The 11,683-nt window shown below is 44.8% G+C and overlaps 1 pseudogene; it reads left to right on the forward strand.

Moving 5' to 3' along the window:
• Positions 1 to 11,157, forward strand: part of LOC128327435 (non-structural maintenance of chromosomes element 3 homolog) — a 48,945-nt pseudogene extending 37,788 nt beyond the window's left edge.
• Positions 11,158 to 11,683: the final 526 nt, after the last annotated feature.

Consider the following 11,683-nt stretch of genomic DNA (forward strand, 5'->3'; position numbering starts at 1 on the left):
ATCCAGCAGCCTGCGGGAAGCTGTCCTGCCCCCACAGCTTAGCTGGCTTCTGTGCATGCACAGATGTCATTTGAGTGGTTGGCACGACAGCCCAGTGCTGTGCCAACCACTCAAATGGCTGCTGCACATGCACAGAGGCCAGCTGAGCAGCAGCAGCAGGGCTGCCTGTCTCTGGGCTTTATGGTCAGCAAAGTGGCCTCATAGGCAGGGCAGCATGGGTTCTTGGGACCTGTGCACCCTACTACAGACCTGCACCTGATGTGGAGGGCCAAGGGTATGACTAGTCTTTAGCAAATCTGCATGGAGGCAGGGCTAGCTCTTGCTACCCTGTCATGCAATTGCTGTCCTCTCTTCTTCGAAGAAGAGGAAATGGATAACTTCTGAAGTGGGATTGCAGGGTTCACGAGTTTGCTAAGAGTCTTCAGGCTGTCAGGATTCTTCAGGATTATTGAGGCTGACAGCTAAGCATCACATAGCACAGCAGCAACTACCTAGCAGTTGAGGCAGCCTCATAGCTATGGGATCAGGGAACAACCCCAATCCACAAGTTCTGTGCCTTGAACATGAAAATATATTCATTCACTCACAGTGAGTAGCATTCCAAAGTGCAAATCACACACACACATACTCTGGGGTCAATTTGTATAAATCAAGAACAGAAATTTACAGAATAAGAATCAGCTTGTTTGCCACATCATGGTCTCCCAATTATTATGACCTTGAATATGAAGAAATCTTTTGTCTTGAATGTGAAGAAATCTTTTGTCATGTGTAGATGAAACAGAACTTCTAGGGTTCTTATCAGGATTTTTTTGTGTGTGTGGGGTGTGTGTGTGTGTGTGTGTGTGTGTTGATATTTGTTTCTTGTGCCTCATCCATCATCACCAGTCAGGGTTCCCTTGCAGTGTCAGAGTCACCACACATTTTCTTTATGGTTTAGAGAGTAGAAGGCTGTTGGTCCGAGTCCCCGCTGGTGTGTCTCCCAGAATATGGGAAACTCCTATATGGGAAGCAGTGATATAGGAAGGTGCTGAAAGGCATCATTCATACTGCATACTGCGCAGGAGAAGGGAATGGTAAACCCCTCCTGTATTCTACCAAGAAAACCACATGGCTCTGTGGTCATCAGGAGTAGACACCAACTTGACAGCACAAACTTTCCATAATAATAATAATAATAATAATAATAATAATAATAATAATAATAATGCTCTTTTTGTCGCCTCCTCTGCTGTTGTCACCACTGCCTCCTGCACAGTGTGTGTATGTGTGTGTGTGTTGCAGCTGGACACCAATTCAGCACCTCGGGGGCTCAGCTACCACAGCCCCAGAGAATCTGCCCCTTCTTCCAGACCACCAAGAGAGCCTAAAGGATGCCAGAGCTGCCACCCCAAGGAAACCTACAGCCCCCAAAACACTGTCTCCTCTATGAAAGTCCACACATGCCATTGTGGAAAGGAGGAGGGATGAACAAAGTGCCTTCTTTCCATTTCCCCATCTGCTCCTGGAGTGGAAGAGTAAATGGAGACAAGAGACTCCATCCATCTCTCCCCTGCATTACAGTGAGGACTTAGAAGAAAAGAGGACAGAATACTAACAGAAGAAAACAGGAAGCTGCCATATACTGAGTCAGACCATAGGTCCATCTAGCTCAGTATTGTGTACACAGACTGGCAGTGGCTTCTCCAAAGTTGCAGGCACACATTTCTCTCAGACCTATCTTGGAGATGCCAGGGAGGGAACTTTGAACCTTCTGCTCTTCCCAGAGCGGCTCCATCCCCAAGGGGAATTTCTTACAGTGCTCACATTCATACTCACAGTATCCCATTCATATGCAACCAGGGCAGACCCTGCTTAGCTAAGGGGACAACTCATGCTTGCTACCACAAGATGAGCTCTCCTCTCTCCTCTCTACCTCTCTGAGGCTGTCTCACTCACCCCTTCTCCTCCTCATGGCCACGGGCACCCATAAGACCTCCTCTCCTCTCTGGAGGTGACAGGGATGCCTGCTATGTTGAATTAAACATTCCAACCAAGTGCACCCCCCAAAAAACATGACCTCTTCTGTTCTCAAAACAAAATCATGGGGGAAACCCAGCAAAACATTTGGGGCTTATGCCTGGGCAGGGAGGCACTAGGGCCAACAATTCCATGTTTCATTCTTTGGAAACAGGTATTTTAATGATCTGCAACAATAGACTAGAGGGATCTGAGCTATTTGTAAGTTCCAATGCACTTAGGTTCTTGACTCTAATGGGATATGCAGCCCATTTCTATACAGGTTTTCCTGGAAGAAAGTACATCTAAGTACAACAGGATTTACTTCCACATGCACACAATTGCCATTTTAGTCATTCTAATTTTAGCAGGATTCAAGCCAAGATCTTTTGCAATGTTCAGACAGAAAAAGGATGAGGCTGTGCACACGAATACCCCTACCCAGATTAGGGAAGCCCTACCTGGGTAGGACTGCTAGTGTTCAATGCCAGGATTGGGTGCTGCCTCCCCTGCAAGCCTTTTTTTTTAAAAAAAACACACAGGCTTTTACCTGGGTTAAAGAGCACAAGAATGCACTTTACCCCAGGTATGGGGTCATGCATATGCTCGGGCTGCATGAAGCCCGAGCATACATAAAGTCAGGCACCTTGAGTGCCTGACACCTGGGGGAATCCCCCAATGCACCACACTCACTGTGCATTGCATTGTGGGATTCCTGGAGGCTGAGACGAGTCCCGGTCTCCAGAGATCCACACTGCATGGAGCATCACAGATTGTGTGGGCACGCTGAAGAGGACATTGTAGATCATCTGGGCGAAAGGCAGGTTCCACCCTGCCTTCCCCCATCCCCGCCCTCCCACCTGGTCATGAGAATAGCCTTGAAAATATGGTCAGGAGTTTCTGCCCCTAAGCAGTAATTACAAGTTACTGACTCTGAGGGAAGAAAAAGTGGATCTGTTCAGACAAGTGAATCTGGTAACTAAGAGCAATGATTTCCTCCATGGAGCATTTAGCACATTATCAAAGGCTGAGGGCCACTTCTCTAAGCTCTTATAGAGTAAGAAATTTGCAAAAGGTGGGTAGACAAGGTTTCAGTTAGAGAATGGCTCATTAACTAGGGATGAATTCAAAGACATTAGGTTTTACAGGTTTCACAGTTCCAGGCAGTTTCCAAAAATGATTTGTCACACTAGGTATAATGGGAGATTTATCTTTGCTGTCTGAGCAATAATGCAAAAACATTTATTGCTTCCTCTGCAATATGATATTTCCAAAAGTTTAATAAAAAAATCTCATTATAGTTTTCTTAACTCCAGGTGCAGTTTTAGACCTAAGGTCTGCCACTATTATGGGTATTATAATAGTAAAACCAGCAATCTAAGAGCAGTTTTTGAAACAAATATGTTAAAGATTATTTCAGACAAGGTCAAAGGTCTATAGTTCGTGACTTTCTTTCTGTTTTTCAGAGTAAGGTTGAAGCTCTTTCTGAAAATGCATTTCAGCTCCACTAATGTGTAATCCAGAGATAAGACAAGATACTGTAAGCATTGTTTAGACTGCATTTGAAATTTGGCCATACTGATTAAGTAAGTGGTCCTAGATGGTGCCTGTCAACAAACCCAAAATAAGCAAGTAAATTATTATGGTGATCTTAGAGAGGGGGGTTGCTGCAAAACCACCTGCAAGCACCAGACAGGATTCCATGAACATCAGACAAACTACATATGAAGTCCCTTGTTTGTAGAAGCTGTGACCTACATAGGGCGGCAGTGATGGTGGTTATGGGAAATTCCAAAAGAAAACAAAACATTTATGAAATTTCAAGAAGCATGCTTCCAGTAAAGCACTAGGGTCATAACCCCAAACCTATCTCTACTTATAACTCTAGATAATGGGCAGGATTCAGAGTGCCATGACAAAGCACATTGAAATAAATGAGACATGACTAATTTAAGACTCATTAATTTAAATGGGACTTAGTCATGATTAACTTAGTTTTGATCTAAGCCTATTATTCTAAAGTTATGTTTGCTTCTGTGTTACCAGTTGCTATATTATTATTCTTGTTGTTACTGTTATTATTTTCATGATGATTATTATTAAACTAGACATTAAGCCCGTTACATTAACGGGCGCTAGAAGAGTTGTGTAGATCTGATTGCAGGTTTAACGGGTTGCTACACGGACCTACGACACAGAGACGGTAGCTACGCGCGCACGCAGTTGTGTGCGTAGTTTCCATTGCTGCGTCCGCACGCGCCACGCATGCGCAGAACACCTGCAAGAGACATGGACGCAGGTACCTTAGGGTTTTATTATATAGGATAAGCATTTTATGTAATACATATTTTATACCACTCTAGAAATGTTCAACGTGCTTTACATTCATTTCCTCAGTTACCTCAGTAATTTCCAAAATGCCTACTAAGAACTGGGAAAGTGCACAGAATGTGTCTGGCCATAAGGATAGACTGTACATGGATTAGGATTTTGTATGGTTCAAAATTTTGGGTTCTGACCCAACATAACAATACAACCCAACAGTGGCAATGTCAGGAGGGTCCATGTCAGCCCCTCCAAACTGTCATGCTGTGTACATTGGGTTGGAGATCCAATATGTCTGTTGGACCACTAGGGCCCTCTCTTCCTTGCCCTGCCCTCTCCTCCTCCTCTTCCTTTAAAGGTAAAGTTAAAGGGTGCCTTCAAGTCAGTTTTGACTCCTGGGGACCACAGAGCCCTGTGGTTGTCTTTGCTACCCAAATGGGGACAAGAGACAGGCTGCTCTTTTTCACGCTGGAGGGACTGTTCAAGTAGCTACATTGCCTTCTGTGGTTTCTGTTTAAAAGGCATTTTTTTGCTAAACTCCCTTTTAGATCCCTGAGTGATGCCAGTGGTTCTAGGATCCATAGGGGCTATTCACAAGTGCAGGCAAAACTGGGCTAAGGAAGCCATGCAGCTCCCAGTGGCACAGAGGTAAACTTGCTTAGGGAGCCCAGCACTTAACCTAGGTTTGGGGTGCGAGGGCACCCTTAATCTGGGCTTAGTGTTTGTCGGTGCTGTGAGGCTAGAAGGATCCTTATAATGCACCACACTCTTGGTGCTGCCAAATGGCCACTGCATGCACCCTGAAATGGGCCAAACTGGACCAGGGAGAATCAGGGGGAAGCTGGCGGGGGAGGTGGAGCCATTGGAGAACCCCTGTGGCCGCCACAGCAGCCCCTGAATCCACCAAAACCCTTGGTGGTGGTAAGTTTATTATTTTCTTAAACTAATTTACTGCCCCTACACCCCTCAAGCCAGGGCCAAACTGGCCTGGCTGGTTTGGCTCGAGGTTGAGCCTTTGAGCCAAGCTAGTTCAAGGTCAAGCTGACTCAACCTTGAACTGGCTCGCAAACCCCTAAACCCTTGTGAGCATATGTGCACTGTGCTCTGCCTTCTTCCCCTCATCCCCATAGCGATGTAAGGGAAAACTCAGGCTCTTTGTGACATCAGCAGCCATTACAACAATCACCCTAAACTTCAAGCTGTTTCTACAATTTCCTTGGATGTGTTAGTTGCGATACTAGCAAATAGGCCTCAGCATCTCTTGCTCACATCAACAGAACAGTTCAGACAAAGAGTTCAGTTCAGACAGTCCAGACAAGATGCCTCTAAGTACCAGTTGCAGGGGAGCAACAGCAGGAGAGGGGGCATGCCCTCACCTCTTGTTTATGGGCTTCCCAGTGGCATCTGGTGGGCCACTGTGTGAGACAGGGTGCTGGAGTAGATAGGCCTTGAGCCTAATCTAGCAGGGCTGTTCTTATGTTCTTAAGGAGGAAAGGCAGCCTAGCAGAATGAAATAACATTATTATAAAAGACACCATTCACTTGTTTTGACTTATATGTATACTATAAGCATGGAGAGATTTCTCCATCATTCACTGTGTTTAACAGACAGGAATGCTGCCACCTAATTGTGTGTGCGGAGGGGGTGGTTTATTAAAAAATAATGATCGACCAATCCTCTGTGTTGTTGCTATTTTGCATGGGAGGAATTTCCCATTGGGCCAAAATGGAGCCCTTTCCCACAACAAATAGCAGGGAAGTGTGTGGGGGTGGGTGGGGGGTGGGAGAGAGAGATTATGGCCATGATACATGATAAGGGGTAGGATTAGAACTCCTTCCTGCCCGTACCCCCAATCACAGGCCTGATCTATGCGGTTCTTAAACCAGCTTAAAACAAAAATTGAAATTGAAAATTCTAATGATAGACTTAAGCCTCCTGTTTGGTTCTTCATATACTTATTCTGGCTCTGACATCCTTTGGGTGGTAAACAAACAGTAAGAATGTCCAGTTCTTAGTTTTGAATTTGATTCATTGAGTTTGGAAAGCACTGCTTCCTTTGAAGTAGAGATACTACTTCATCTCTAACCAGTGCTCTGGTGTGGCAATGTTTTCTATTTGATGCTGACATCTCTGGCACAGTTTAAACATATTGGCAGTGTGCTGCACATCCCTTTTGTCTGCAACAAAAAAAGAATGATTGAAATGGATTTCACAATCCAATAAATTATCAACACAGCATAGTGTGTAACATTTACTTTCAAGATCACATACTTGAATGTAAATGTTCAAAGGCAAGAAAGAAATGTCCAGGGTGGCCCAAGCTACTGCTGTGCTTATGGTGAGGTGCCAAATACTGCCGGGCCCCATGCCCCTAGTGGGTGCAAGCCCCCTTTCAGAATTGACCCTTACAAGCTTTGAAAATGGCATGAGTAGCAAGGAGGAGGGAAGGTTACTGTCCCCCTCTTCATGTTTCTTGCAGGCTTCTTGTCACGCTGTTGGCATCCCAAAATATGCCACCTGAGGAAGTCATCTCACCTTGCCTCATGAAAGAGTCATGACAAAGTCTCACTGAAATCAGTGAAACATAAATTAGTTGCAACTAACTTGTGCCATTGATTTCAATGGTGTTTCATTATGACTAACTCCTTTGGAAATAAGTTTCTGAGTGTTACTATGTTTGAATGGGTTAGAAAAGCAGCACTAGGATAACATTCTGAGAAAATTTTCTGCTCATATCAGAACACTTTTTGATGTCCTTGGCATTCCTTGAAAGTTTTGCCTGAGCAGGAACTTCCACACTTACCTTGAAATGTCACTTTAGATAATACTGGGGAGCATATTAACTTGGCCTGCTTTGTGTTTGCCCACTTTGTGTTAACTTTTGTTTGAAGAATTTCTTCTAGATTCTAGCAGTGGTTCATGGACAGACCACCAGCTTCTGCCACAGTACCCTGAGGCATGGGGAAGGGGGACTCAAAGTCCTTATTGGGATAGCATGTGGTGAAGGTATGAGGCCATTACTTCAACACTGGAGATATTCTTTGGTGAGGGCACATGAAGTTATCCTAAGGAAATGACTTTGTCTAAAAATTTGCATTGTCTTAAAGGAAAACAAATTCTAATTACTGTAGGCCTCCATTAATCTACACTTCATTAATTTACATGATAATCCAAATAATTAACTGTCAGTCTCTCCCTCAGGAAAGATTTATAGTTTATAATGTTGGAAGCATCATTATTTGTGAAGACTTGTTATAAAACCTGTGACTGGGGTTGTGAGAAGCATAAATCAACCTCTTGGACAACAGATTGTGTTGGAAGAAATCCAGAGAACGTTAAATAGGATTAAGTGCCATTGAAATCAAGGTGGAGTTAGACTGAAATCAATAGGCTTTGTCATTAACTGTGTGCTTAAATGCCGCTGACTTCAATGGGACATGAACACTCTTGAAAACCAAACTTTCTTCTCCTCTCTTGTCTTTGGTAACTATTGGAAACTGCCCTGGGTTTTTCTATGGTTCATAGATTGTATGGCAGTTTGGGGCCAGCTCTAGCTTCTGTCTGCTCTTCTGCGCTGTAGTATATCAAATGTGATGTGCTGCTGATACCCAGAGCTGACGGAAGTAAGATTTGCTTAAATAATAGAAGTAGAGGGATCAAATAAATATGTGTCTAATCATTAAGAGGCTGTTTTCATGACCAGCCTAACCCAGCCTGGGGCAGCCCAGCCGGGGTTAGGCTGGCCGTGAGAAGCAGTGGGATCCTCACAGAACCCTCCACTCTCTGCCCACCTAACCCTCTTAAGGAACGTGGCTTTTAGCCCAGGCTAAGGGTGCACTTGCACCCTTGCCCTGACTGTCAGGTATTGTGTGTCTCCTCAAGCTGAGTTCAGCCCTAGGAGACACAGAGACAGGCACATAGGGCACCTGTCTGATGGGGGAATCCCCAGTGCAACACACATGTCACGTGCTGTATTATGGGATATCCAGAGGCCAGAACAACAAGTTCCGGCCCCAGTTCCCTCTTCCCTGCTCCATGCCTCATGGAGCTGCATGGAGCTGGGCTGCTCTTGTGGGTGCGCGGGAGACATGCTGACGATGGATGGTTTGGTATTCTGGGGGGAAGGTAGGTTTAGAGCAACCTCCCCCCTCCGTGCCCTCCCAGCCCACCCCTGATGATCAAAGTGTCTCAAAGTGTCTTGTAGCACCTCAAAGACTAGTAGATGTGTTATGGAAAAAGGTTTCCATGGATCTGAGTCTACAAAAGCTTATGCCATGATAAAATGATAGGCTTTAAAATTCCAAAAATTTATTTATTTATTTTTATTATTTATTTATTTATTTGATTTTTATACTGCCCTTCCAAAATGGCTCAGGGCGGTTTACAATTAAAATGGAGACCATTAAAACCAATAACAATTAAAACAGAAATATAAATATAAACACCAATTAACGATTGAAACATCTTAAAAACAAAACAATTAAAACCCTGAAAACCAGGTTAGAGCATTAAAACAATTAAAACTAATTAAAAACTCCAGAAGGCCAGACCAAACAGGTAGGTTTTAAGGGCTCTCTTGAAAGTCAATAAAGAATTAAGATTGCAGATTTCTGCTGGGAGTGCATTCCACAGCCCAGGAGCAGCTACAGAGAAGGCCCACCTCTGAGTTGCCACCAGATGAACCGGTGGTAACTGGAAACGGACCTCCTCAGATGACCTTAATGTGCGGTGGGTATCATGTAGAGAGAAGGAGCTCTCTAAGATAACTTGGACCCAAGCCGTTCAGGGCTTTAAAGGTAATAACCAGCACTTTGTATTTTGCCCGGAAACATATTGGCAGCCAGTGTAATTGTTTCAAAACAGGAAAAATATGGTCTCTCCAGGTTGCCCCAGAGACCAGTCTGGCTGGTTTTTGTGCTGGTTCTGCTGGTTTTTCTGTAAAAGGCTAACATCCCTCCCCTACCCCTCCACAATAACATAGTCTGGCCTTCTTGCAGACTGAGGCTGGATGGGAGAAAGTGACATTACATCATCCAATAGAATAATTACAATTGAAGGGATCCTTGTACACCATCTTGTGCAGCCCCCTCCCTGCCACATGTCACTTGATGCAGAAAATCCAGAGCTAGAACATTCCTAACAGGCAGCAAAGACTTGACCTTCTTCTGTGTGATAGCCCCTCGGATATTTGAAGAGTCCTATCATGTCCACTGAGGCTATGTCATTTCCAGGCTAAACATACAGGGTTCCTTCAAACTTTCATCAGGACAGCATGCATCCTGCCAAGAACAGATGCTGCCTGCTTGACAGCCTTGAGGAAGGTCCTGCATATATTTCTTGAGTCTTCTATGTGAACGAATGCCTTGGTACTTTACTGCATACATGCGTCTTGATGAACTTCCAACAGCAAAGGTGGGACTAGCAAATGTTGCTGTTTGCTTCTGTAAAAGGTAATAGCTTTCAATGGAAGATGCTGTTTGGCCAGGGATTCTAAGAGGTGACTAGGTGGTATCATATATTTCATTTGTGGCAAATATATGTAAACCTGAACATTAGAAGGGTCTGAGCCTTTCATTAAAGAGATAACCCAGGAGCAGCAAAGGACTTGGCCTTTCTCAGGCACAGTTAATGGATGTAGATAATGACTACATACTGATATAATCTCAGCCCCCTGCCCAAGTGCAACCGAACTTGGAGTGGCACCCACAGAGTCAGACAGAACACTGCTGGTGCAGTTTCTGGTCCAAGATCAGAAGAAGACACAGGGATGGAGCTGTGATGGGTTGAAAGAACCCATTGTGCCCAGCATCGGGGAGTGACACAGCATCTGGAGGAACCGCTGGACTCCCCCGGAAGGGGGTCCCACTGCCACCATCTCCCTCCGCAGCGGGCCTGGCTCTCTTCCTCTTCCTTCCATTGGCTAGACTTCTGGATGATGGAAGACTCGCATGTTGCCTGCCAGCACCAGCTGCCTCCTTCAGTGGCTGCCTCCTCCTTCCATCAGCCAGGCTCCCAGCCGATGGAAGGAGGGTGCTCACACAGCCCATCCATTGCCAGTCACCCCATTCAGTAGCTGCTGGACTTTGTGCCTCTTCTTGCCATCTGCCAGGAACCCAGCTGATAGAAGGAGGAAATATGGAGCTGTATGAGTGGGGTGAGCATGCGTACCACCACTGGGGGTGGGCGACGTGAGGAGAGGTGAGGCCACCAGTGTACATGGGCCCACTCTCCCCTCTCTATTTCCCTGAGAAGACTCCTAGCAAATGGGCTGATCCTCTGAAACAGAATAGAAAGATATGTTTTCTGAGATTCCTAGATATGCTAACTAGACCTTTCTGGAGGTATTTGGACTGGACTTCTTGAATGTTGACTGAAAGTGTCATACTAACATCCTGATCAGTAAATTGCCACCATGGGAAGGAGAGAACACAAAAGTGGATGAGAATGTATCCAAGATGGGCCTTCTCACAGACATTCTCATCCTTATCTTTATTAAGGGCATGTGGCCAAATAATGTTCTCTATGGGAGATGCTCAAGAGGCTATGAGGTGACTCCTCTGGGCAACAGCATAAAGTTTTTGGTGGTGTGAAGAAGCTAGTGATACAGGAATTTATCAGGCAAAAGTACCTGAAATCCACTCATTTCTCACACACAGACTTCCCCTCAGTTTGAATTCAGATGGGAACCACAAGCCACTCAGGAGACTACCAAGAAGCAAATCCTACCATTTGTTGTTATGATATAGAAAAAGAACTCCAAGTCCTTTGTGAGCCAGTGAAACAAAACTGAAGTGGAGTCCAATATCGCAGTGGGACATCATCCATTATGGTGATGGATTGTAGGGAGCCATCACTCTGCACTGAATTGGGTATACAGTTACTCACTTTCCTATTTTACTGATGCTGGGAGAGATGCCTTCAGTTTCTCTTTATAGGAACTAGTTCTATGTCAAGTGGTCTGTGCATGTTAACAGTCTTCTTTGTAATGGAGGGAAGGTCCTAGATAGACTGGGAAACTTTCAGTGAAGGATAAAAAATGTTAAGCCTGTATGGCTTGTAAATGATCAAATTAAACATAATTATGTTTCTTTATTTTAAAGGATTATGGAACAAAGGCAAAGGTGCTATTCAAATGTAGAACTATTTTGCATTTAATTGTTGCACTAATATGGATGACACACATTGGCCACATTTGCATGTAGTGTGAACTGGGATCGAGTTCTGCCCTCCGCAACATGCTAACTTGTCCTCATTCAGACCTGAACTGCAGTAAGGGAGACTGCAAAGAGGAGGGAGAACTGGCAGCATGGGCAGAGGAACTGGCTGCCAGGCTTCTTCCTTTGCATGAAGGACAGCTGC

This window comes from Hemicordylus capensis, chromosome 5 (genome assembly GCF_027244095.1).
Source record: "Hemicordylus capensis ecotype Gifberg chromosome 5, rHemCap1.1.pri, whole genome shotgun sequence".
In the NCBI taxonomy this organism is placed as follows: Eukaryota; Metazoa; Chordata; class Lepidosauria; order Squamata; family Cordylidae; genus Hemicordylus; species Hemicordylus capensis.